Here is a 27,817-nt window from a genome sequence, read left to right as displayed (position 1 = left end):
TAAGACGGAATTACTGGGCTTCTCTTCAATGCTCTATATTACAACACAGAGAGGACAGCATCACTCCACAAAAGTTTTTGTTAAAAACGTCAACGTTCAGAGGCATCACTCAGTACCAGTCATGCAGAGACTTTATGAGGCTGTTGTAAGAGGTATTTATTTGTACACATGCATTTACCAATTGAAAAGCTCTTTGTATTATAATGGTCTTTTTTCCGAGACTGTGATGATGCATTGCCACAGTTATTAACATGGTAAATCTAACAAAGTTTATGTTTATATACAGCCCCGCCGCTCCCATAATGCGCATCACGCGCTGTGCGTAGGGCACCAGGTGCTGAGAGGGCACCAAAACAACAGCCTAATGAAAAAAAATTATAATGCTGATAGAATTTCATTAGCCTATAGAAATATTATTAGGCACTTTTTATCCATGTAAATGTTACAAAAAAGGGGGACGAGATAATTTAATTGCGCTAGTATAGAAAGTATGCCCCCCAGCCTTTGATGGTCCGTGCCGGTTGATCGCGCGGGCGCCTGATGAAGTTTGACAGAGGCCGTTTCTCAATCCGAAGGCTGCAGCCTCCAGAGGTTGCATTTATAGGCTGCATACATCATCAAAACGTTCTTATTTCGTAATATTAACGATTATGAAGTTGACTAATATTCTTAGTTAATCGCAAATTGTTTTAATATGCTTATGACTTCCTAATGTAATGTTCAGTTAACTGAAATAAACCAGGCTTGATGACGTATGCAGCCTGCATATGAGACCTCGCGCAGGTTGCAGCCTTCGGATTGAGAAACGGCCAGTCAGTTGGCAACTTTTGGAAATGGCCCGAAAAGACAGCAGGAGTCAGGATCGGATAAAAGAAGAAACGCTTAGGTTACTCACGTAACCCCGGTTCCCTGAAATAACGGGAACGAAGCATTGCGTCAGTTTGCTGACGCTATGGGGGAAACTCCTGTTTACTCCGTGATTGAAGCCTATTGGTTAACGTCTGTAGAAAATACAGACCAATGACGTTTGAGCCCGCGCGGGGCGTGGCACACGTCCCTATATAAGCCGGTGAAATACGTCAAGAGCTCATTATTATTCGACTGAAGCGCGCAGCCGAATAACACTCGCTGCGTAGACGTTTGTAGCACGGCCAGCGACGCAATGCTTCGTTCCCGTTATTTCAGGGAACCGGGGTTACGTGTGTAACCTAAGCGTTCCCTTTCAATACGGTTCACTTCGCATTGCGTCAGTTTGCTGACGCTATGGGGGAACGTAATCCCATCCCGCCGTGCATACACAACGGACTGAGGTGCCCTTACCGGAGAGACACTGCATGTGGCCCTAACCCAGCATATACATAGCTCTAGCGAGCGCAAGTGTAAGCACCATATATGAGACAGTAATACGCATACAGTGAAGTTTCTAAACGCACCATGATGCATATACAATAGAGCACGAGACGGCGGGTTCCCTGAGCGCGCCGCGAGCTGTGCATGATTTATTAATAGGTAGCCATGACGGTGAGCTAGCAACGCACCGTGAAGGCATACAGAAACGCGGTCGCGTGAATCATTAAGCCGGTAAGACCTGTGCTTGTAAGGCAGGGACATCCAGGCTATAAAATCTGACAAACGTAGACGGCGAGGACCAGCCGGCCGCGTTACAAATGTCAAAGATAGAAATCCCCGTAGACCAAGCCCAAGATGAAGCCATACCCCTCGTGGAGTGAGCTTTTAAACCAACTGGACAATGTTCATTCAGGGAGGCGTAAGCCAAAGCAATGGCTTCGACGGTCCATTTAGATAGCCTCTGTTTAGTGAGCGGCATACCTAAGGAATGTTGTGCGAAGCTTACGAACAGCTGATCTGACTTGCGGTATGAGGCAGAACGGTCCGTGTATATTCTTAACGCTCTGACGGGGCAGAGCGTGTTCGGGGTTTGTTCGCCGTCCGCCGGCGGGAGGGCGAGAAGTGAAACCACCTGAACTCTAAATGGCGTGGTCAAAACTTTAGGAATGTATCCCGCTCTCGGTCTAAGGATCACTTTGCTATCGTTAGGACCGAATTCCAGACACGACGGGTCAATTGAAAACGCGTGTAAATCGCCCACTCGTTTAACCGATGCCAACGCCAGGAGGAGAGCGGTTTTAAACGAGAGAGCGCGCAGGTCAGCCTGCTCGAGGGGCTCGAAAGGGGGACCGCGCAGCGCTTTCAGAACCATGGACAGATCCCAAGACGGGACCATGTTAGGTCGCGGTGGGTGTAGTCTGCGAGCGCCTCTGAGGAATTCAATGATGAGATCATGTTTTCCCACGGTGCGACCGGCGATAAGGGCGTGATTCGCCTTTATCGCCGCCACATACACTTTAAGCGTCGAGGGCGCGCGACCGCTGTCCAGCATTTCCTGCAGAAAGGAGAGAATATGCTCCACTTCACAGGTGTTTGGGTTTAACTTTTTCGTCGTGCACCAGTCAGAAAAAATAGACCACTTTTGAGCGTAAAGGCGCCTGGTAGATGGGGCCCTAGCTTCAGTTAGAGTATTTAACACTCGTCCTGAAAGGCGTGATGGTTGCCGTTCAGAGACCAAACGTGTAGATTCCATAGCTCCGGCTGTGGATGCCATATCGTCCCTCTCGCCTGAGATAGGAGGTCTTTCCTCAGCGGTACTGGCCATGGTGCTGATGTTTTCAGCTGCCATAGGTCGGGGAGCCACGGTTGATTGTGCCAAAACGGGGCGACCAGAATTATCGCGCATTTCGTCTCTCTTATCCTCTGAAGGACCTGTGGTAACAGAGCCACCGGAGGAAAAGCATATAGAAGACACGCCGGCCATGTTTGCGACAGGGCATCGTGATGTCTCGAGAAGAAGATCGGGCAATTCGCGTTCTCGTCGGATGCAAACAGATCGATCTCCGCCCGGCCGAAGACGGTCCATATTCTCTCAACCGTCTGAGGATGCAGTCTCCATTCTCCCGGCGGCGGACCGTTGCGCGAGAGAATGTCTGCACCCGTATTGGCTACACGCGGTACGTGAGTCGCTTTTAACGAACGTACGTTCGCGTGAGCCCATAATAAAAGCCGTTTCGCCAGCCTGGATAGGGAGCGAGATCTCAGCCCTCCTTGGTGGTTTATGAACGAAACCACCGTCATACTGTCCGACCGCACTAGAACGTGTTGATGTTGGAGTTTCGGTCGAAAGTGTCGTAGCGCTAAGATAACCGCCCACCTCTCGAGGTGGTTGATATGTAGCTGAGACAACTGGTTGTTCCACGCACCGAAGGCGAGTTCGCCGTCGCAGTGAGCGCCCCAACCCGTCGCAGACGCATCCGTAGTCACCACTTTCCTCCTGCTCACGGAGCCGAGCTCCGTGCCCGAGAGGAAAAGGTGAGGGGATGTCCATATCGAAAGCGCTTTCACGCAGCTGTACGTGATTTTGATTAATAAGCGGCCCGACAACCAAGCACGGGGCGGAACTTTCGCTTTCAACCAAAACTGAAGCGGTCTCATGAACAGCATTCCCAACGGTATTAGTGGGGATGCTGCTGCCATCAGACCCAGCATTTTTTGGAATCGTTTGAGAGGGAGATGTGAACCCGCTTTGAACGATGCCGCCTCGCGTCTGACCGTGAGCGGGTGTTCCTGTGTAAGCCATGCCCGCACCTTTAATGAGTCGAGCGTCGTGCCTAAGAACGCGATTCGCTGCGTGGGGGTGAGCAAACTCTTCTGGAGGTTGATTTTGAACCCCAAATTCTCCAAATGCTGGAGTACAACGGTCTTGTGCGCAATAATTTCCCTCTCTGACTGTGCTAGAATAAGCCAATCGTCGAGGTAATTCAATATGCGGATGCCGCTCTGTCTGAGAGGGGCGAGAGCCGCATCCGCACATTTGGTAAATGTGCGTGGTGCCAGAGATAATCCGAAGGGCAGAACTTTGTACTGGTATGCTGTCCCGTCGAACGCGAATCTTAGAAACAGCCTGTGATGTGGCGCTATCGGAATGTGAAAGTAAGCGTCTTTCAGATCCACTGATATGAACCAATCGCCCGGTCGAATTAACGCCATGATTCGTCTGGCTGTAAGCATTTTGAACGGCCGTTTGGCAAGAGCGCGATTCAAAACGCGTAGATCCAATATCGGTCTGAGGCCGCCGTCTTTCTTTGGAACGAGAAAATAACGACTGTAAAAGCCTGATTCGCTTTGATCCGCCGGGACCGTCTCTATCGCGTCTTTTAGTAATAAAGAACGCACCTCTTCCCTGAGGATCTGCATACGATCGTCTGGGACAGTGGTGTAGAGAACGCCGCGAAACCGGGGTGGTCTCCGAGCGAATTGAAGTGAATAACCGTGTTGGATTACGTTTAGAATCCAGCCCGGCATACCGGGGGTGGATTGCCAAACGTGAAGTTTGACGGCGAGCGTCAATATGCTTATGGACGTTAAGCCGTTTGTGTGTGTGTGTGTGTACAGAGGAGGAAATTTGCTCTTTTTGTGAAAAGGTAAAAATTTGTGTTTCGCTGTTACAGCGAGGGTGTGTCCAGCGCCCGAGGGGACTGAAACACGCAGAACTTTCGAGGGCGGGCCGGCCGAAGCGGGACCAGAGCCTCTTTTCCTCCTCAGACTCCCTTCAGGGAGGCGGCGCCGGCGTCGGGTCCAGCGTGATCCGAGGATGGGGACCGCGGCGTCGAGGCGGGCCAGCCGGTCGTGAAGGACGCTGGCGCTTGACCTCCGGTTCAGCTCTCTGCTGGGGCTGAGCTGGTGCTGGCTTAGGGCGTTGAGCTGGCGGCGGTTTTGGGCGGCCGGTCTCAGACGCTGAGGCAGATCGTTTTGGTAGAAAATGCCACATAGCCTGCGACGATTTCTGTGCCTCAGTGAAGCGCTGGGTGAACCCCTCCACAGCAGAGCCGAAGAGCCCCGACGGTGACACGGGCGAGTCAAGAAGGGCAACCGATCCGTATCCTTGATCTCCGTCAAGTTCAGCCACAGATGTCTCTCCAGAACAACCAGGCTGGCCATGGCTCTTCCTACAGCCTGAGTGGCGACTTTAGTGGCGCGAAGGGCCAGATCAGTCGCGCTGCGCAGGTCTTTAAAGGTCGACGGTCCGGACCTGCCTCGTCCATGTCACGGAGGAGTTTTGCCTGGTATACCTGCAGCACCGCCATCGTATGGAGAGCGGATGCAGCGTGGCCGTCGGCGGCGTAAGATTTCGACGCCAGGGTTGATGTCAGACGACAGGGCTTTGATGGATGGTTCATCTTCGCTCTCAATCCGCCGGCTGAAGACGGTCAGAGATGGGCGGCGACAGTTTCCTCGAGCGGCGGCATTTTGGAGTAGCCGTGTTCGTCGGCGCCGTCCACTACAGAGAGGACGTGGGAGACGGCGCTCTGAGCTCGGGTGGAGTGGGGAGCACGCCAAGATTTGGTGAGCTCTTGGTGAACCTCAGGAAAAAACGGCGCCTGCCGTTGGCGGGATGATTGACGGCGCCCGGGCTGCAGAAACCACTCGTCCAACCGGCTGAGTTGAGGCTCTGACGGCGGCGACCACTTGATGTTGAGCTCCGCCGTAGCTTGCGTCAAGATGCGGATGAGCTCAGAGTCGTGAGGACGCGACTCGGTAGGTTCATCGGCGGCTGCGTGGGCGTCGTCATCCGAGGCCGCCCAATCCTCTAACTCCTCAGAGGATGACATCATCTCCAAGTTGTCACCGGACCCAAAGGAAACCATGCCGCTAGCACTCGGCAGGGGGCGTAGGTCCTCATGGGCGAAGGTGACAGGATGACGGCGGGGAGACAGAGCACGCGGGGGATGAGCCGGCGTGGACTCGGTCTCGGGGCGTCTTCCAGCTTCACGGCTCCGCTGCTGTTTAGGCGGGAGAGCACGGGAAGCCTTCCGTTTAAAGATCTCAAGGCGGGAGCGCAGCACCGCGATGGGAAGGAGCTCGCAGTGGGCGCAGCCCGCCTCGTTGAGTACGGCCTCGGCGTGGGCAGGGCCCAGACAGATGACGCACTCTTTGTGGAAATCCTCCACAGGCAAAGGGGCTCGGCAGGAGCCGCAATGCCGAAGCAACATTATCTCAACGCGCTTCTGCTCTTTTAGATGAAATCTCTCTTTTTAGGCTCACCGGAAAGCGGCAGGGGAACACGCTGGTGTGTAGTGGTCCGCTGCAGTGCTTGGATCAACGGCGAGTAAGGGCTTCTTCTTCGGAGCAGCGAGAAGGTTCGCGCTGAAGGAGAAAAGTAATGAGCTCTTGACGTATTTCACCGGCTTATATAGGGACGTGTGCCACGCCCCGCGCGGGCTCAAACGTCATTGGTCTGTATTTTCTACAGACGTTAACCAATAGGCTTCAATCACGGAGTAAACAGGAGTTTCCCCCATAGCGTCAGCAAACTGACGCAATGCGAAGTGAACCGTATTGAAAGGGAACTGCGGGATTTTGCCCGTGCATCCCTTGCAGGTGAGTCCATCATGTTTAATCATTCCAAAATAAGGGAAATGTGCATGGGCTGCAGCTGCTGCTAATTGTAATGCGCCTCGAACTTGCGGTGCTGATATTAATGTTAGCAAACTATGTTGTTATAATTTATAACTTCAGTGCAAGCTAAATTGAGATTTTACTGTAAAACATTACCTATGCATATCCATTTTACAAATAACTGACGTCAGCTGTTACTTTCTTTACTACGTTTCTTTAGATATTGAGCAGTTAGTTTATTTTGTGGTTTATTTTGACGTGACGGTGGTTAATACTTAGTTAATGTTAGCAGTCAGTGCACATGGTAGGGGAACAATTTCTGACTGTTAAATATATATAAATATAAAATGTCATCATGTATGATATGAAGCAAACATTACTGTGACACTTAGTAATCTAAATCTTTGTAATATTTAAGAATTTTGAGTATTCTTGTTATTGATGTTTATTTAATGTAATTTATTTAAAGTGACATTGTACTTGGGAAAAACATGTCTGGATTATTTTGATAATTTAAGTTTGGTATTTTTTCTATTTTGCTATTCTATAAAAGTTTGCACTTTCAAATGTGTAGTGTGTGTTGACTAAAGCTGTGAAGATTTTACTTTCTTCTATTGAGTTATATGTTTGGTAATAAAAAGTTAACTGGCAAAAACAAACAAAAAATTTCTCAGGGTCGGGGTGGGGGGCATTATAAAGGAATTATGCTTAGGGCACCATATGGCTAGCAGCGGCACTGTTTATATATTAAAGCAGTATCAAAAAGAGAGTTATTTTAAAAGCCTCTTTGTTTGGGAACTACTTTCTTCCGCCACGGATTTGAGGGCGGCCAGAATGACAGGTAACACTTTCGACTGCTTTGAATCTCATAATATCTCAATGGACGGAAAAGCCGTTTCTTTATATTACCGTTTCTTGGTCACAAAATGTAGTTATAAGATTAGTTCAGTCGAGAATGTATATGTATTATATTTAAATCTGCAGTCGATTAGTAAAGATAGCGCCTGTTTGAACGTTTGCTTAGTGAGATTCGGTACGTATGAGAACCAGAGCATGAGCGGACATCAGTGTTCACTCGCCCCGCTGACCACCGCCCTCTCTGGACTACATCTCTGACAGGGATTCCCTAGCTCTAATGTTGGCCTTGTCTGTGTTTTATGGTCAAAAATGATATCAAATCAGCAGTATTTGGTGTCATGATCAAACTATTACTTGTTTTCTTTTTCATATTTAGTGTCTTTTGTGTTGTTATTGTTTTGGCGCGAGGTAAAAGTTAATAAAACTATACTTATATAATGTTACTATTGCTTTCCCATTTATTCTTAATGCAATACGAGCACTCGATTATTATTAGACTTTGTTCTGGTCAGTACTATATAAAACTGTTTTTTATAAGTGTCAGAGAGATGTTTTTGCATGCTGCTTATAAATATATCAGTGGCGATAACTCATAACATGTTTTAATAGTCACGTCAGGATTAAATAAATGATCAATGTCCACATTCAAAGCTGCTGTGTTTTCGCGTTCTAAGAAGAGATAGCGCTCCAGAAAAAAAATTGTTTACATTCCTCTTTCCAAGTGTTAATCGTCCACAGGATGTGACAAGACATTACTCCCATTAAGTTTAACGTAACATCCAAGAGCGCTGATCTTTGATGTAATAGTCGCTTTCGATTGGGATTCACAGACTGATTTACGAGCTAGTGAAATGAGATACATGGAGAGTGTTTAAAAACAGCGCATCTGTGTTTGTCCGTGTGTGCGTGCAGTTTTTCCATTCAGAGATGAGCCTGTTTAAAGGACCTCCATTCACTAGGTGGCGGAATGATACGAAAGGTGAAGCGGTTACTGTGCCGTTATCAGTAGAATATCGCATAGCTCCTAGCTAATCAGATTCGAGAACCAGAAAGAACTGTTGTATTATTATTCTGAGTGCCCTTATTGAGTATTTAGGTACTGAATGTGATGCTGGTTAATTATTTGATTTTATAATTATTTTTCACTTTTCCTCAGTATAAAGTGTTTTATCATTCACATTTTTTGTGTTGAAATAGATTAGCATATCCCCTGTATGTCAGTAATGCACTACTTCAAAGATGTGAGGACAAGAACATACACCTGCGAGTAGTCTTTGACATTGCCTGTGTTGTTGCCTCACATTTGCAGGTAAGTACCTTTTTTTTCTGTGTAAACTGAATTATTGTACCAGCATTTCATGTTTATGGACACAAATTGCCCTGCCAGGTAATTCATTGACTTTATAGGGATATCAGGACATGTAACACACATCATTCACTCCCTGTTTGGCCTCAATTTTTCCTGTCTATGCACTGCAAAGCTGAAATTAGCCAGACATGCCTAAAAATATTCTTTAATCTATCATTTTTCCAACCTGAAGTTTGTCTAAACTTGTTTCAGAGATGCAATGTGTAAGAGAATCCAGTGGAAACCGTTTATCTCAAATCTGTCTGGGTCAAACTAATCACTATAAGCAGAGGATTTTTATAGCCAAATTGGTTTCCTTTGTTTATTTTTATGCAGATTACCTAATTTGTAGGTAATCCGCCCACAGCTTTGCGTGACACACGTGTGTCTCAATCAGTAAACATGTCTTTAAAGATTGCCAAATATAACCAAAATGACTTTTAAATACATTTTTTCTGATAGACTTTTATTTTGACGCGGTGATATGTTATGATAGAGTAACCATGGTAACGAAGACTAGGGTTGTGGAAGAACCGCGTGGGAACAACACAGAAGCTGAATACTTTAATTCGGAGGCTCGGAAAATAACATTAGGAATGTGTGAAAAAAGGTTGCTTTTGAAGAGTTCCAGCTCGCGTGGGGAGTGTTTGATTACCTTGTGTACTGTGCAGATTCACTTGTAAAGAAGCAAGTCGATGCTGGATTTGCAGAGAGACTGTGATTAAAAGCCCCACTAATATTGGATCTGACGAAAATGACACAGCAAGTAAGACATTTTACTTTATTTAAGTTACTGCGTTTCACTATTGTTCAGGGCCGTGCACAGACATTTTGAGGGGCAGTGGCCCAAACCAAAAAGGGGGCACGGGGGGCACAATTTATATGGTTTTAACAATATGATGTGTTATAGATTAGTATCAAATAATATAAGTGATTATAATGGAAAATAGACTTTATAACAAGATTTAGAGTGTGACAAAACTTCTTAATATTCTATATGATTTACATGCTGAAGCTTTGAATCCATGTTTGCAATTTTGAACAGCTTTTGCAGCCTCCCTTACAACTCTGATTTAAAAAAAAAAAAACATTTTATTTTTATTTTTTGTCTACAAAGTGTGCCAACAACAGCAAATTTGGTGTTATTTATATTAGATCTCATCGGGTACATTACTCATTAGACAATCACTGTAATTCTAAAAATGTTTGCTAAGTTGTTAGCACTTTAAGAAGACAGAGAGCAAATCATCCACAGAAATACAAAAACATAGGAAAGCCGAGAGAGGTCATCCATATTTTTATTTTTGCTACTTGTTTTCTCATGATCTCGAGATAACAAAAGTTGTTTTCTCACTATCCAGACATAATAATCCAAATGCCATAATGTAATTTCCTGTCCATTATATTTCATTTATTTTGAAGTGGACTGCTGATGCATAAGTCTTCGCCGTTACCACGCGTAGCTAATTGTCGATAGACTAAATAAATAAAGTTTGATGTTCGTGAATTTAGAGACCATCTCTAAAGTGCACTGTACACGTTTCTATCTTCAATAGTATTTAACAGTTTATTTGAATAAATATAAAACATCTAAAAAAAAGTGTGCATTATAGTTGACAACCACAAATACTTTACAGCTGGTTTTGTGACTGTGGTAACACTTTATTTTACGACCCGCAAAGTACCGCGTAATTAAACCGAATTTACAGCGTACCTATTTGTAACAACAGGGTACCTCTGCAGTACGTACTTGTAGGTATAAGGGAATAATATTTTAAGTTTGGGGTAATAAGGGGGTAAGAATATGAAGAATTATAAATTATTTATACTCTAAGTATTTTATAACAACAGGGTACCTATTGTAATATTACGTGGTATGTATGACTTAGTCAAGTCTATGGGGAAATTATGTTTTATTTTTTTTTATTGTGAATTTTTCATATTGACTACTGAATGTTACAGTCAATGTCTGCGAGCCACATCGGCAAATAAATATAACAGCACATCACTTTTATTTTAGTAGCCTATATTACTTGCTTTTAATAACAAAAGTCCAGCTGATTTAATGTGGTTATCTTTTTTTTAAGGTAAGTACAATAAAAATAGCAACTTCCCTATTTACCAGGAAACTCCTACATTTGCTGACATATTTGAAGTGGTGCTTTGCAATTTATTTACTGTAAACACAAGTATTTTAGCCAAATATAATTTATGCAATGGCAAACCAGAATGAAACAACAGCAGATATCAGCTCCCGCTAAAGCAAAAGACGACTACATGCGTAGGCTACTGCGCAGGTGTAGAGCGCGCGGCCGTCTGCAGGAGGTTTGCTGGAACGCGATCCTGAGGTGAAATTTCTTTAAGAGGTTTTAAAAACGTTCTACACTGTGGAGTACGGCTGCGAGTGATGTCAGCAGGATCCGCATGCTGGATAAGGTGACTGGTTTTGTTAATACATGACTCACGCATTTCAAACAATGTTTTTTCAAGAAAGTTGCCAGCTAACGGTAGCAGGTTAGCTAGCACATAAGTAAGCCTAAAGTTATTAACGTAACTGGCTCAGAAAACTCTGTTTCTGTCAAGGCACAGTGAAGAAACATTTACTGAAGGCTTTCATTTATGTTTTTTTATATGTAATGCAGAACAGCATTTGTGAGACGACATCAACTCATCATCCGAGGACAAGAACACCAACAGAGGAAGCCAAGCCGCAAAAACAATGAAAAAATTGTCATGACTTTTTATTTTAAATAAAAGTTATGTGATAATAAAAATTAAGTGTTGGCTTAATTATAGTGTTTTAAAGATGTTTTGAAATAAGTTGTTTTAAAATAAAAATAACAATATTCTGTATGTTTATGGTATTTACGCTATAACATTTATAACAAGAGGTGAACAAAGCACCACTTTAATTTACAGCCCGCAAATATGAGAGTTACCTGGTACATACACAGAACAATCGGGTAATAAGCCCCACTTTAATTTACAGCCCGCAAATATGAGAGTTACATGGTACATACACAGAACAATCGGGGAATAAGCCCCACTTTAGTTTACAGCCCGCAAATATGAGAGTTACATGGTACATACACAGAACAATCGGGGAATAAGCCCCACTTTAGTTTACAGCCCGCAAATAAGAGTTACATGGTACATACACAGAACAATCGGGGAACAAGTCCCACTTTAATTTACAGCCCGCAAATATAAGAGTTACTTGGTACATACACAGAACAAGCAGGGAATAAGCCCCACAATTTACAGCCCGCAAATATGAGAGTTACCTGGTAACTCATGTATACATATACAGATCAAAGAGGTACAAGTTGCTATTATTTTTATTGTGTGTTATATTTTATTTGCCGACGTGGCTTGTAGACATCAACTGTAGGCTATACAAAACACTTCATCAGGTAAGTAGCAAATATGAAAAAAAAAACATTACACACAGACCATATTACCCATAGACGTAAGTCATACATACCACGTAATATTACAATAGGTACCCTGTAGTTATGAAATACTTAGAGAATAATTTTCCATATATTCTTACCCCCTTATTACCCCAAACATAAAATATTGTTCCCTTATAACTACAAGTACGTACTGTAGAGGTACTCTGTTGTTACAAATAGGTACGCTGTAAATTCGGTTTAATTACGCGGTACTTTGCGGGTCGTAAAATAAAGTGTTACCGTGACTGTTTGTTGACTTTAAGTTATTCCATTTTAATGCTGTTTAAAGTAGAAACGTATATAGAGTACTTTAAAGACGGTTCCTAAATTCACCGCGCTATCAAATGGTCAATTATTGGCAAATCTGTTTCATCTTGAGCGAATCCCTGATCTAAGTAAAATCTCATTTGTTCATCCATGCTAATTTGCTAAATATGCTTTTGCTGTCTAAAAATTATGTTCTACTGAGTACACGTATGCTTTAATCACATTACAAGAATACAACTTTTGTTATGTCGAGATCACGAGAAAACAAGCTGCTGTTTTCTCGAGATAAGGAGAAAATTAAGTAGTGATCACTAGAACACAAGCAGCAAAAATAAATATAGAACACGACCTCTCTCGGCTTCAAACTACCAAATTACTAATTGAGCAGCTCAACAACTAAGGTAATGTAATGAATCTACCTGTTAATACAACAAACTGTCGTCTCCGCCCTTCAAAGAGTGGACACAGAATGTGAGAGATGCTGCGGAGCGGGCGGGAAATCACGAAGTGGATTCCAGAAACAGTGGATCTTTAGACGAGCGGTAACATAACACTTTGACTGGGGTTGGCGAGAGGGGCACCTCAGCCGATTAGGGCAGAAGGGCAGTTGCTCTAGCCACCGGGCCACCCCCCTGTGCACGGCCCTGCTATTGTTTTGTTAGAAGAGATCGCTTGATATGTCCTGTTGTAACATCCGTGTCTAAACACGTATGTTTGACTGTTTTAATTTACGTAAAACATTAAACGATTAATAAAGGTACAACACTTAACAATACGATTTTAATTTAACGGTAGAAATTTGCAAAGGAAGGACTTATCCTCCGCAATTTAGATTACGATGCACGCTTACTGTGTTGTATACGGTAATTTAGGCAAGTTGCGTTTGAACGGTCAAACACTCAACAAAGCTTTTTTATCATATAACTGTGGTACGTAACGTTACGTGTATCTAAGAGCAACCTCACAAGCACAATAGAAATATACAAAGTTATTGATAAGAGCTTATCAGCCGCAGTTTTTATCAGACTTAAGATATTTTTTAATAAGGAACTGTTTTGCACTAAATATCTTTTACCTGCACTGTTCACTTCACTGATTTGCACTATATTTGTCATTTGCCTTGCGCTGCTTTATTTAAATAAAGCTATATATGGTGATGCATATAAAGATTAAAAATCTATTCATATAGAGAAATATAACCGCAATAGAAAGGTTTGTTTCTGTTGCTGTCAACGTTGTCTTTTGGACGTTTTATTAAAAAAAAAATCAGTAAACTCAAAATCTGACGAGGGTCTGGAAGGACATGATGCTTCTGCGCAGCAACAGTACCATGGGATCTTATAATCATTACTTCATTTTCAGCCTATCGTCTGCTTTTCTTAGCAGCTCAGTCACGCGTCACCTCGCCATGATTTGGATCACCTGCATGGCGTTGTGCGTGTCTCGCTGTGTTTGCACGATCACCCTTTGTTAGATTTAATCCCGACCAGCTGATTCCACTTGATGACTTGTGATTAAGAGGCGCATTAAGCATTCAAATTGTCACATGTTGTGCATTGCAAAATTAGCAAACGCCAATGTAAAGTGTTTTGCAGCCGCGTTTCAAACGAGGCATTGATCAATATTCTTGCTTGTGCTGGTTTCTCTCTGCGTTCTGGGCTGCTGGTGGGCGAGTCTCAAGCTCTGATCAGCCCCCATCCAGTGCATTTACATTAAATTAGATAAATAGTGCATAATTTGAGGCGCTTCAATGTTCAGGTGTCCACTTCCAAGGGTCTGTCATCAGATCTGTTGATATTGATGTGTGCCAAGACATTTTAGAAATCACGACCGGATGGGTTTAGGGCCATGTCCTGAGTACAGTATGTATGTATGCTATGTATAGTGACCCTATATATACACAGTTATGGTGACACAAAATGATTTAAAACTTGAAATAAGGTTTTGGATATTGCATATCTCCAAGTCATTCACTCCATGTGCAACTTCGTTCGCTTTTCACACCACCAGGTGTCACTGTGGCCTCAAAGCTTCAGCACTGGCACTCAGAGATCGATTGCTAAGTCTCAGGTAAAACACGCCCCCTCATTAGCATACAGACGAAGAAAAGAATAAATAAATAAATGTGGAAATAAATATATATAGAAATATATAAATGTATAAATAAATACGTGTAGACATAAATACATTTATACATAAATAAATGTGAAAATAAATAAAAGTAAAAATAAATAAATGTATAAATAAATGAATAAATAAATAAATAATAGTGTGAAAAAATACAATTATACATAAATAAAGAAAAAATACAGGTATAAATACTCATTTATTTTTGTTTTTTACATTTCCATGTATATATATTTCTTTCTTTATTTCTGTATTTTTGTTTTTTTACATTTGCTTCTATATTTATTTATGTATTTATTTATTTATGAATATGGCAGAATTGGCTCCCCATAACGGTAGCCTGTTATGATAGTCAAGAGGAGACAGGAGATGATGGACAGTGTAATGGATGGACATCTTTTGTAAGGTAAATATGTAATTTTTACAATGTTTTTGTGATGTATTAATGCATATGTAATGTATAAAACAAGTAGTCTACTAATACTAAAAGTAGATACATATGGTTCAAATGTATTTTATTAAGCTAAATATGTTACAGCTCCCATTAATGCTCTTATCTTTTCCTCCTGTTTAGAGGATTTTGCTAAATAACTTGTTTATCCTTTTGGAGAGGTTTCATTTTAACGTGTTGCAGGCTCATTTATTGGTAATAAATAATAAATAATAAATTATAATGCTGAAACTAAATAGTATTGTAATATTGGGCTTGTTTTGGGCTTGTTTTTGAAGCTGCAGTTGCTTATTTGTCTCGCGAGAGTTGGCAACGGTGGCTCTTGCCTGCCATTTCAGTGTCTGCCTCAAACTGTTCCCACACAGGCGTGTACGCATAGAGTGCATAATGTGACTATGTTTAGTTTAATTCAGTACATAATTTTTTTTTTTTTATAAAATTAATTAAACTAAAAAGTAACTTGCATTACTTTTTTGAAAAAGTAACTAAAATATTAATGTTTACATTTAAAAAGTAATGTGTTACTTTACTCTTTACTTCAGAAAAGCACAGGTGTAAAGTACTTGAGTAATTTTACTTGATTACTGTACTTAAGTATTATATTTGGGAATTTTTACTTTACTTGAGTACAGTTAAAAATCAGTACTTTTACTTTTACTTAATTTTTACTCCTTACAATTTTATTTACAGTCAAAAAGTACTTCTATTTTAGAGATCTATTTTCGCTTGCTCTATGAAACCAATTGAATTGCGCTGATGGCCAGTTTAATTTAAATGTTATTTATTCTGGAGCCTTTGGACCACACTAAGGAATTGGCCAACAGTTCATCTAATGATGAAGATTTTTTGCCTCTTTGAAACCGACAACACATGAAGTGTGACACGTTTCCTGCTGTTAGCAGCCTCTATCAAGACTAATACTTTGTTCACACTGTCAGTCCAAATTTTGGTGCATATCTAATTTGACAGACTCACTGTCCACATTGTGTATCACAACTCTTCAGATCCGATCTGTGCGTCCTGTAGCCGTTTTCCGGATTATCTGCACTGTTTCTATGGCAATGACGTCGCGCTGGCATGACAATCTGCCTCGACTTCTGACGTGTTTTATGTGACGTGACAGCATGACGTAACCGAAAAGCTATACAAATGCGATCAGGACGGTAAGACTGAAATCAATTTCCGGAAATGCAATTTGAAAAGGATTTCAAACCACCTCTAGATGTAGCCTGAAACGGATTAGATAAAACAGATTTCATGTGGTTTTTAGCCGTTCACCGTTCTAAATGTGATTGGATTCCTGTCGGATTTGGACTGACAGTGTGAAAAAGGTCTAATACAACTCTTCCTGCATCGGCTGCCTGTGAGAGGCTTGATAGAGCTTGAAATTTAAGTTAAATTCAAGGTTTTACAATTTTGAGTAGCATGTTGCATATTAAAATTCATTGTCATCGTCACGGATCTCCGAATTTTTCTGTGTCTGTACCACAGACTTTCTTCGTATTTTCTTACCATTTCTGCGTGGGTTTGGGGTTAGAACGACTTTCTGTAACATAAAATGACATCCAAACCCAACTCCTAACCCTAACGTCAGGCGACAATTGTTTAATAGTATGGAAAAAATATTATAAACCAATAGTTAAAGTGACATTCTAACCCAAAGCCCAAATCTAACCCCAAACCCACGCAAAAATGGTTTAAAAATAGGAAAAACAATTGAGTAATCAATACGTGAAACTGACATGGAAAAGAAAGTCCGTGGTACAGACACGAAAAAATGCGGAGATCCGTGACAATGACACGGATAAATGAGCAAAAAATTCTGTGACTATACCACGGAACTTTGTGAGATCATGTTGGAAATTAGGTAGTAGTCTTAGTTTTTTTTTATGAAATTCAATTAAATACAAACAGTTGTAAAGGATAAAACCTTATATGTGGTTCATTCACTTCATGTTTTTAGAGAAAGCTTAAAAATGAATCTCTCGTTTTCCTTCTTCCGGTTACTTTTACTTTTTTAATACTCAAGTACAATTTTAATGTGGTACCTTTTTACTTTTACTCAAGTATAATTCTGGCCAGATACTTTTACTTTTAATTGAGTAAAATTTACACTCAGTACTTGTACTTTCACTTGAGTAAAATTTTTGAGTCCTTTTTAAACCTCTGCAGAAAAGTAATATTATTCCATTACTTGTAATGCGTTACCCCCAACACTGCACATGACCATGCTCCTTGTGTCTAAAGATCCTATAGTACAAATGATGAAATCAAAGGGAGTCTAAAGCCCTTTTTCTCAGAGATTACGGAAAATAGACAGAAAATGCATACGGGATTTATCCATAATACCATTTGTTTTTTGTTTCATTCACACTGCCAATAATTTTCTGGACTCTATGCTTGCATACACACACATACTGTAAGATACCGTAAAGACATGTGACATATTTAAAATCTTGTACTTGGTAGGTTTATTCCCACAGCATTTGAAATTTGAGAAACCACAAGCGTGCATTTTTATCAAGAGATCGCTTGATGCACTGTTCTGTCTTGCTGGTAAATAATCTAAGCTTTTAGCGCGGATAGTGATGAGCTGCCTGATCTCTGCTTCAGTCTAGTTTTTGATATTTCTTGTTGTGAATGTTGATCTGCGTTTAAATCCCTTTGTCAAAGAGCTGAACCATAACTTCTGGTTGCAATGACACCCTCGCCCCTTATGGCATTGTTTCTGCATCTTGTACACACAAAATACTTGAATGTTACGTCAATGTTACTGGGTCCTCTTTATTTTCACACAGAAGCTTCTCTGCCAATTTTACAGAAATTTTCTGGGACCAAAGTGCTGTGTGATAGAGTTTAACTTAGATGTTTTCCTATCCTTTATGGTCCCATTCTGAACCTAACCCATAAGGTTCATTTAAAACCTTCAAGCATTTAGTCAATCACAGTTAAGCATGCTCTAATCTGAGTTTAACTAGGTTTGGGAAATAAAGAAGCTCTTTTGCTCTCTAGTTAACTGTAGATTTTGCCATATTCTTTGGATCTGATAGCTCTTGTCAGCTGTATATGGTGAGTCCTTATTACAGATGGCACCACTCTAGCAGTCTATTCAGAGATGTGAGGGCTGGTATGATCATTAGTCACTATGGTCACATCAAAGTCAAGCTTTGTGCTCTGGTTTACAAGGCCTGGGGAATCATTTATAAAGCATGTGCATGCACAGATTTGATCGTGGAGTGTACATAAAAATCCTAAGCAAAGTTAATATGCAAATAAATGGTCTTTGATGTGGCAAGGTGCTTTGGGTTGTGTAAACCTAGGCGGCTACACCTGTGATTGGTGTATGTTTTCAATTGTTTCCAATGGAAGCGCTGTGCTTTTAATAAACACCAGCAGCTGGCAGACTTTCTTCGTGCTCAGCGCTTAGCGTTTCTCCACTTTCAGCCCTGAGTGCAAAGAGTTGAAAAATGTTTAACTTCAGGTCAATAGTTGTGTCCCAATTTGAAGGCTGCGACCTCTGAAAGTTGCATTCCAACACCGGTTGCATCACAGATACTTCTCTTTTGTAAGCACCTTTTGTACTATATTGGCTCCCTGTGACACATCGCTTTTATTGTTTCCTAATCTTTGCAAATGCTTTGGATAAAAGCGTCTGCTAAATGCCTAAATGTAATGTAAATGTACAGCAGTGCTACTGATGGCTAGTAAGTCCCAATTCGAAGGATGCTTAAAATGCAGACTCAAAATTCATCCTTCTTTCCTTTAGCCGCAAAGGATAGAACGAATGGATCCTTTACAGCTAACTGTACGTTCACACCACCGTCGGTGGAGCGTAAAAAAACGCTCTGGCTGCTCTGCCAACAACGCTATATAAAAAGTAGTGGACACTCTTACGCTTGAATCATTCTCTGGAATCCTCTCAAGCAAAGGACTTTTACGTCCACCTTCCAATTGGTTGGTGCCGAACCATGTCATAGCATATTACCATAAAGATGAGCTGATTTCAACTCTCCTCGACGCTCAGATTGTCCAAGACACGCTGTGTCGCTGCTTGCCTCTGGCTCACATTAAAAATGAATGACTTCCGGACACTTTGGCGCTCTCGCGGAGGCGGTGTGTACGCACTGTAAGGCTATCCTGAGATTCATTGCACATCACATTTGAAGGACGTGACCTTTAAATGATCTAGCCTTTGAATTGCCAATGTCACACTTGACTCAGCCATCCAATCACAGTGGAGGAGGGGCGGGGCAAATACCACAACAACCCACCAGCACATTGTACAACAACTGATAAACAGAAACGAAATTATAGCAAGCAAAGCGCTCAGCTGAAGAAATGCTGGCAAGTGCCCACAGTTGGCGTTGAAAGTTATTTACACGTTGACAGGTGCTCTTGTATATGTCAAGGACATTACAGTTTTCTCGGTTACTTAAACACATTTCTTGAAACTATTCCTCATATTCTCAAAACAGTAAACACAATATCATAACGCCTCACACAATACTCCAAACATCATATTTTCAGGTCAAAATGAAGCTCTACACTCAAAACCATTCACTCTTACTGAAAAACCAAACTTTTCCCTCAGACAACACACACAAGCTTTCAAAAACACACACACTACAACATAGTATTACACACTGGTGCAATAAATTCAAAACAATATATCCAAAACTGGTAAGTTGCTTGTGGTTCTCCCTCTCAAAAACCTTTTCACATGACCAAAAAAGACACAATCAATGTATGCATTAGCACATTTTTATTCATTCAGGTGCTACACAGCACAACTGTAAAAATAAAAAAATAAAAAAATATTCCGCCTCAACATCCCATCTTTGTTCTGGGTCAGGCCAGAGAATCTCACAAACAGCGAAGGTAAAATCCTCTTGCATGATCCACCCCTGGCATTCATCTACTGATATCTCTGTATGCAAGGCAATTTGATTCATTTCTTTATTCCAGTAGCATAGTCCAACAGTGTGTGCACACTAAAGTTACTGTACAGAGCAGTCTTACTGTAAGTACATCTATCTGTTTTCCTCCTTGAAGGCTCTAAAGATGGAGGCAACAGTGAAGCGACTCAAATTAGGCTTTACTCGTTGCTCAGCCTCTCTCATAGTCATACCATGGACAAGGACATGGTCAGCTAGAGTGGCTCGAATTTCATCTGAGACTGCTTCTCACCTTGGCCTTCGTCTCCTTCCTCCTCTTTCACCACGTCCTCCTCCTCTTCTTACTCCTTCACCAAGTCCTCTATTCCCTGCTCTTCTCCATGTCCTCCTCCTTTCCCTCCTCTTCTGCCTCCTTCTCTGCCTCCACCTCTGCCACCTCCTCTGCCACCTCCTCTCCCTCCTCCTCTTCCTTCTCCTCTACCTATTCCTTCATTTCTCTGTGGATTCATTGTTCCAAAGCTCAGTGAACTGATTCAGGCCCTTTTATCTATCTATTGAAGGATCTGATTGATGTGTGTTCAATTTGACTCTTAGTGTTTCGACCTTGGTAATTGTTTGCTAATTGAGCCTAAGCTGTGCTGACTTGAGTGAACAGTATTGAATGCTAGTGCTTTCCATATGACCACATGGTGTAAGCACTGAGAAATATAAGGATTTGTGTGTAGAGTTTTGAAGTAAAAGTTCACCAAATCTGACTCATGTGTTAAAGCAGGGGAGTAGTGTTTATTGTTCAGCAAAATGATTGTGCTTCTTGACAAATGACGTTATGGTTTTGAAATTTTAGTTCAAAAGCCTGGTTATAGTGTTTTAGCAATCGAGAAAAACTGTAATTAGGCCTTATTTAAATGTGGAGATCTGAAACTGTTGTGCTGCGCACAATTTTTAAGATCATTTGCGATTTATAAATTTCACATTTTGAAAGTGGCGACAAGATTTTAGGCCACAAGATTTTAAAGATTTTATTAATTTTAGAAAAACCTAATGCTAATGCTATACACTAAATATCGCTCTTGTGGAAAGCAAACACATAGAACCAGACTAAAATCTAACTAAAGTAATTTAATCCTGCTGTTATTTCTACTTTTTGTAACATTATCATTATTTTATTATTATCATTAGTAGTATTACAGTTTTTCTGAATTGTTAAAACACATTTTTTGAAACCATCACTCATTTTCTCAAAACCTTAAACACAAATCCCAATTTTAAACAAAATTCACAGAACCCCTGACTCTTCCAGCAAAATCAAACAATTCCTTCAAAACCATTTCACTTGTACTCAAAATCAAATAAGCTTTCAAATCATACACACATAAGTCTATAATATAAAACACTACAGAGCATCCATTAGACACTACCTTAAAAAATGGAAAACACAACATCCAGGACATCTGCTTACAGAAAAATACATGTTTATTGTACATAACAACACACTTGACAAATACTGTAAAAAATCTATATTACTGTAATCACAAGTTTAGTTCAGTGAATATAGTGAATACTTTACTGTAAGTACTGCAAGTAATAGTAAGTTTTCAAAATGACTGTAAGCAGCACTTGTTTTTTGTAAAAAGTCAGCAATCCAACTGCAAATTTTGCCAATTGCATCGTGTCCTTTTCCTACTCATACTCTTCATCTACCTCTCAGACTGTTTCCAATTCACACAATTGGTAAAAAATACCATTAGATAAAAGTGTGTAGAATTTTGAGTTGTTGTGTTTACTTGATGATAACAGTGTTGTAGTTGTGTTCAACTTTGCCTGCCTGTGTTTAGCATTTATAAAACAAGTGCATTGCAGTATGAAATGTGTGTTTTAGTGAGAAGTTTGTGTTTAGAATTTTGCAAAAAGAGTGCCTGATTTGACAGATGTGTTTAGGCCGCTATGAATTTGGTTCAGAGATTGGAGTTTAGTGTTTTAGCAATTCAGAAAAACTGTAATAAAGTCAAATTCTGCAAGAGTAGTCCTAAATAGTCTTAAAATATTGTAGCATTGTCTTAGTCTTGGGGCATTCAATTTACGCTAGTAAACAATTAAATCATCAAACATGTCTTTTTCTTTCTCCTGCATACTAATACACAAATGTAACGAGACTTTCTACTTTCCTTTTTCTAGAAAGCTTTTATCCTCAAGTAAGGCATAAATGACAGTCGAATGTGTCTGTAACACAAGGCAGTAATAATTGCATGAAATTACAGAGGCCTCAGCAGGCTCACCCCTCCCTCTCTCTCAGGTAGCTGGATCAGCTCTCGCCCCTGCCTTCTTTTCTTTTCCTCCCTGCCTCTCACAAGCTATTCAAAGGGAATGTATAACTGAATATGAGATGGAGCGGGCGTCTTTCAAGGGCCAGAGCTAATGAGACGTTTTACCTTGAAATCAGAGCAAGACAGAAGGAGACCCTGTTGAGCTGAGCTTGCATAGGGGAATCACAATTGGGTCTGGATCCTTCAGAGAGACAGGGGGAGAGATGTGAGAGAGAGGGTGTGATCCATTCCAAAGAGAAATAATGCTCTCAACGAGAGTGGATTATGACAGGGGGGACATTTTTCAGCTACAAAGTGACCTCACAAAAGAGGCGAGCATGTTCGACGCCAACGTTGACCCACTTTTTGTTGTTTTCTTTCATCCTTGGCGACACCTGCACGACAAAATTTAAATCTGTAAGGCCTCAGTTTCAGGTGAAAGCAACAATTACTCTCACTTGGAGGGGCACCAGCTGCGATGAGGTTGGACTGAGGTGATGAGAAGGAAAAGAACAGGTACTCTTGACAGTTAGCGGTGCCAGCATGGATTAGAGAACCAAGTTATATGAGGCCAGGGATAAAAGGGGACAGAAGATTAGTGTTGTGAGGGGTTCTCTTTTTAATCAGGAGCCCAAAGAGATTGGTGCAGAGAAGACCGAGATGTGGTGGCGCTAACCTGTGTCATGCTAAAACGTTACATATAGTGTGAATAGAGGCTGCAGCTAGTTATCTTTACACTAATTAATGTGGCACTAGAGCAAGATGGTTATTTGCGTAGCATTAAGGAAGGAGGGATACTAAAGTGTGGGGGTAGGGAAGTGTAAAGCCTTCCATCTTTTGTCCAGTTGCTTACCTGCGCACAAAGCCATAAGACCAATCTACATTTCGCCCATGATATCACTGAATACAATAATAAAAGTCATTTTGGACCACAGCATTAGCATTTATTTGAAAGATGATGAAACAGTTATTTTTTCCTAAAATTGGTCACATATTTTTTATTCAAGAAACATAGTTTCATTTAATAATTAATTTTGTACAATTAACTATGATTTGATAATTAAAGGCTTGACAGCATTACCACGCACCTAAGAATTCCTATTGTTCTCTTTGTCAGTCTTTTTCAAACAGTTTTGTTTGGACCTCGACCACTTTGCCCCTGAGTCCTGTTTTAGGAGACCTTTGTGACCTTTCTGTCTGGCGTAGTCCTCATCCCCTCTTTCCCACAGACAACCCTGCAAACACTCAGCATATGGCCCAAGGCCTTTCCTATTGTCTGAAGCTGTGGGGCAGGTTGGGCTGCCATTATTGTCACCATTGTAAGATAGGCAGTGTGTATGGACGAGCAGACACACTGCAGAATGAACTGATGTCGACAACTGCCCGTGCCCTTTCCCACCAACCCACAATCTTATACAGTATCATGCATCGGCCACATCGGTATTGTAACTGTCTATGTGCAAATTAGTGGGCAGAACTCTTAAAGGAACAGTGTGTAAGAAATGTATATCAATGAATCATAAAATGGCCCTGATATGTCACTAGACATTAAAAAATCATTTTCATTTCAAATACTTATATCACTCACAACAAGGGTCTGGCCAGGATATTGTCATTTAAAAAGTGGAGTTGCAGCCCTCAACTGATGTTTATGTTGTCATTTTGTGTATTGGCCACCAGCTGTGTGATTGCAGTACCAATTTTAGCCACAAGTTTTGTGATTGCAATACCAGTTTTGGCCACAATCCTACATACTGTTCCTTTAATGTCATAATATTACCTTACATCATATCAGGTACTTTGATTTGTTTGGCCAAGAGAAGAAAAAACTGTTTGGAGTCAGATTCAGTTACATGCAGTGCATCAAATGTCAACAAATATAATCTCTGAAATCAGGGGTGCTGTAAAGGGGGGGTAAACAATGACAATTCTCGGGGCCCACGAGTAAGAGGGGGCCCAGAGAAGCCCCCAAAATTGTGGTGCTAAAAATATTTAATAGTTAAAATTATTAACTTTAAATTATTCTATTTGCTGTTTCCTGGTATCAATTTTTTTTTATTTGTTTAGGAAACACAAACGTCTGTGGGCCCCTTTCCCCCCTCTCAATTATCATAAAATGGTTCAGTCCGCCCAAATTGTATAATCCAGGCAACACAGCTTGACTTCACTTATAGCGCCGGCAAAATATCAACTTGGCAAAACTCAATTTAAACAGCGCAAAATGACTGCATGTGGACGTTATAGATAGAAATGATTATATTTCTGTTTTTATTCACACAATAAATATTTAAACTAGTTCTAATGAAAATGCATGTAGTTTTAGGAAAAGTCAGGGAGCAGCAAGGCTTTATGATTTATTTAGACAAAGTTATTGACTATGCAAATTTCAAAACGGTCAAAATGACGCCTTGTTCGTTCTAGTGTTAAAGATAATTACCACACTGCAAAAAAAGATTTTCAAGAAAAAAATTCTTAGTAGTTTTGTCTTGTTTTCAGTAAAAATATCTAACATTTCTTAAATAAAGATGCTTTTTCATGATGAGCAAAACGACCCAAGAAAATGTATCTAGTTTTTAGACCAAAAATATTAAATGTAAGTGATTTTGTGCATAAAACAAGCAAAAAAAATCTGCCAATGGGGTAAGCAAAAAAATCTTGAACATTTTTCTTAAACACTAAATTCAAGAAAAATTGCTTACCCCATTAGCAGATTTTTTGCTTGTTTTATGCACAAAATTTCCCTTAAATGTAATATTTTTGGTCTAAAAACTAGACTTATTTTCTTGGGTCGTTTTGCTCAAGAAAAAACATCTTAATTTAAGAATTTTTTGATATTTTACTGAAAACAAGAAAAAAATACTAAGAATTTTTTTTCTTGAAAATAATTTTTTGCAATGCATAAGTTTAAATGTTACGGTTAAAATGACTGCTGGTGGCCGTTCTAGTGTTAAAAGTGCATGATAAGGGAACTCAATTTTCTCCCCATGTTAGATCAAGAAAACGCTGGAAAAAATAACAATACACAGTTTTAGTTAAACGTTCAACACTGCAGAAATTGACTTTCTTACTTAGTATTTTTGTCTTGTTTTCAGTAGAAATATCTAAAAATCCTTAAATTAAGATGCTTTTTCTTGATGAGCAAAATGACCTAAGTAAATGAGTCTAGTTTTAAGACAAATTAATATACAATTTAAGTGAAATTGTCCTCAAAACAAGCAAAATCGGCAGATCGCCAATGGGGTGAATTTTTTTTTTTTAAATAATATTTCTTTTTTCTTAAACACTTAATTCAAGTAAAATTTTCTCACCCCATTGGTAGTCAAAATACCATAAATGTGCATGATTGTATGTAAATTAATATGAAAAAAGTCTCAGCTGTGTTGGGGGCCCTGTCAAGATTCTTTTCATGGGGTCCAAAAGCCTTAGCAGCGCCCCTGTCTGAAATAGGTAACATGGTTTTATTGCCACAACATTTACATTACTTTTCATGGTTTAAATGTATATTTCATAGATAATTTTAGCAGGTTTATGAATATTGTCGAATAATGAACATACTATAAGAACAGATATTATCCAAAAATGTCACCCTGTCTGTGAAATCCAGTCTAAAGTCTCATAATCAAATTATTAAATTAAAGTCTGATTTCACTTACTGATTTTACTTTCATTTCAATGTTTGACATGGCCTCTCTCAGTCAATATTAAAGATATAAAAATTTTATTTTCACAGAATATTGTAAATGTGATTATTTGTATTTATTTTTTGTAAAAAAAATCGAAAATAATAAAAACACTTTAGCTTGGTTTTTGATCACTTTAGGACCATACATTTGCAGTCTATAAGGCATCTGAAACCAATTTGTGTTTTTCTGCACTGTAAATTGACAGTAAGATGATGAATCACACAGCACCGCCAGATTATGAGGTATCCAAGCACTTTGTTAAAACAAGTTTCTGTCATTCTTGGAGCTTGATCTAAAATTCTCATTCATCACATTTTGAGAGCAGGAAGTGCCAGTGGCAGCATATATTCTTTTTTAGATTTGTTGAAACTGACACTCCATGAGTAATTTTAACACAAGGATATTATAATTACAAAAAGATATTTATTTTTTACATTAAAATTATCTCCACTCCACCCCTGCATCCCCTCCATGCAAAACTGTTGAATCATTTTTGAGTAAATTTGGTAAAGTAACAGGGTATGCAACTTGCATGCAAATATATATATATATATATATATATATATATATATATATATATATATATATATATATATATATTTATTTTTTTGCTAAATTATAGCAAACATTTGTGCTACATTTAAAAGCTGTCCCTTTCATACTCATTATAAGCTGCTTGCTGTTTATTTTCTGTCTTTTGTCTTTTCGTGCCTTGTCATCTTATGTAAATAATTTACTATGATTATTGCATAGAACGTTTTTCCCACATGTGATTTTACTCTTCAAAAGCTGTAATAATAATTTGATACACATACTGTAGCATGCATACATCACAATCTATATATATATAATATTTATATTGTAGGGATTTCAGTGAAAGTGCGAGCATTAACAACAATGCTTTATGATTAAAAAATCATGTTATGGAAGAAAAAATCTTGCATATAGAGAGAAAGCCCTATCTTGCCAGTGCCGTCTTAATTAAATTGTTGCTAGGTAACAGTGGGAATCTGTTGGTAAATGAGCAGGGTTTAACATACACACAATGGGAAAACACCTCCTCTGTGCTACATTTGAAATCTGTCCCTTTCAAACTCACAGATTAATACAGACTAACCTTTATTTCTCATGTCTTTCAGGCTAAAACAAATAGACAACACAATATGAGTTTCTTACTTCCACTGATGACGGGCAGTCAGCTCCTGTGGCCTATTGGGATATTACAGACAGAACCTACATCCTGCAACTGCACCTTGGCAACTGTCTCCAGTGGAAACAATTCCCCAATGACAAATACTATTGTATTGAAATTGTACTATGATCAGATGTATACCAGGGGGTATACACAATCGGAGGGTAATCACAATTGGATGTCTGTGATTATTGAAGTAAATCAGCATTCAGCAACTTCTTTAAACAGTTTTAAGTAGAGTTTTCTTTTAGACACACTGTTCTTATAATAGATAGGCTTGTTCTTTATTTAACACGTCTTTATGCATATAGGGTTACTGCATTAATACAGTTAGGAACCGTTACAAGAATTATTGTATGCTTCTGTTTATCTCAGTTCAGCTTCCTCAATAAATTTAGATTATCTATTGACTTCCTATAATAGGGAAATATTTTCCTTTATAATAAACGAATAATACAGTATTTGCTCAGTTTTGTGTCATAATTGGAATTATTAACACTATTAACTAAATACTATTCTTAGTCAAAGTCATCTATTTGTCACATATAAATTCACTAATTGTGCAGGCTGTCAAATGCTGATAAAAATGCAACTTTTCAAAGATTAAAGAATAATTAAAACACTTATGTGCTGACTAATAGCACTCATACACATGTTCTGAACCTTCAGCAGTAATTCTATGCTGGAATCTGAATGTCATTGTCCCATGGGAGCTTCAGTTCACTGGCTGCTGACCCTTGCTGTCCCTGGACTAGTAGCCACAGATC

The 27,817-nt window shown here is 40.0% G+C and overlaps 1 long non-coding RNA gene across 1 annotated transcript; it reads left to right on the top strand.

Moving 5' to 3' along the window:
* On the top strand, positions 1-27,487 carry LOC135744748 (uncharacterized). Its single transcript, XR_010530834.2, has 6 exons — positions 1-152; positions 8,527-8,638; positions 9,349-9,443; positions 14,410-14,469; positions 14,844-14,932; positions 26,998-27,487. It is a non-coding gene; the product is annotated as an uncharacterized lncRNA (long non-coding RNA).
* The last annotated feature ends 330 nt before the right edge of the window (positions 27,488-27,817 follow it).

This window comes from Paramisgurnus dabryanus, chromosome 5 (genome assembly GCF_030506205.2).
Source record: "Paramisgurnus dabryanus chromosome 5, PD_genome_1.1, whole genome shotgun sequence".
NCBI lineage: Eukaryota > Metazoa > Chordata > Actinopteri > Cypriniformes > Cobitidae > Paramisgurnus > Paramisgurnus dabryanus.
Note: the sequence above shows the minus strand (reverse complement) of the source record. Positions and strands in the feature narration are given on the sequence as shown.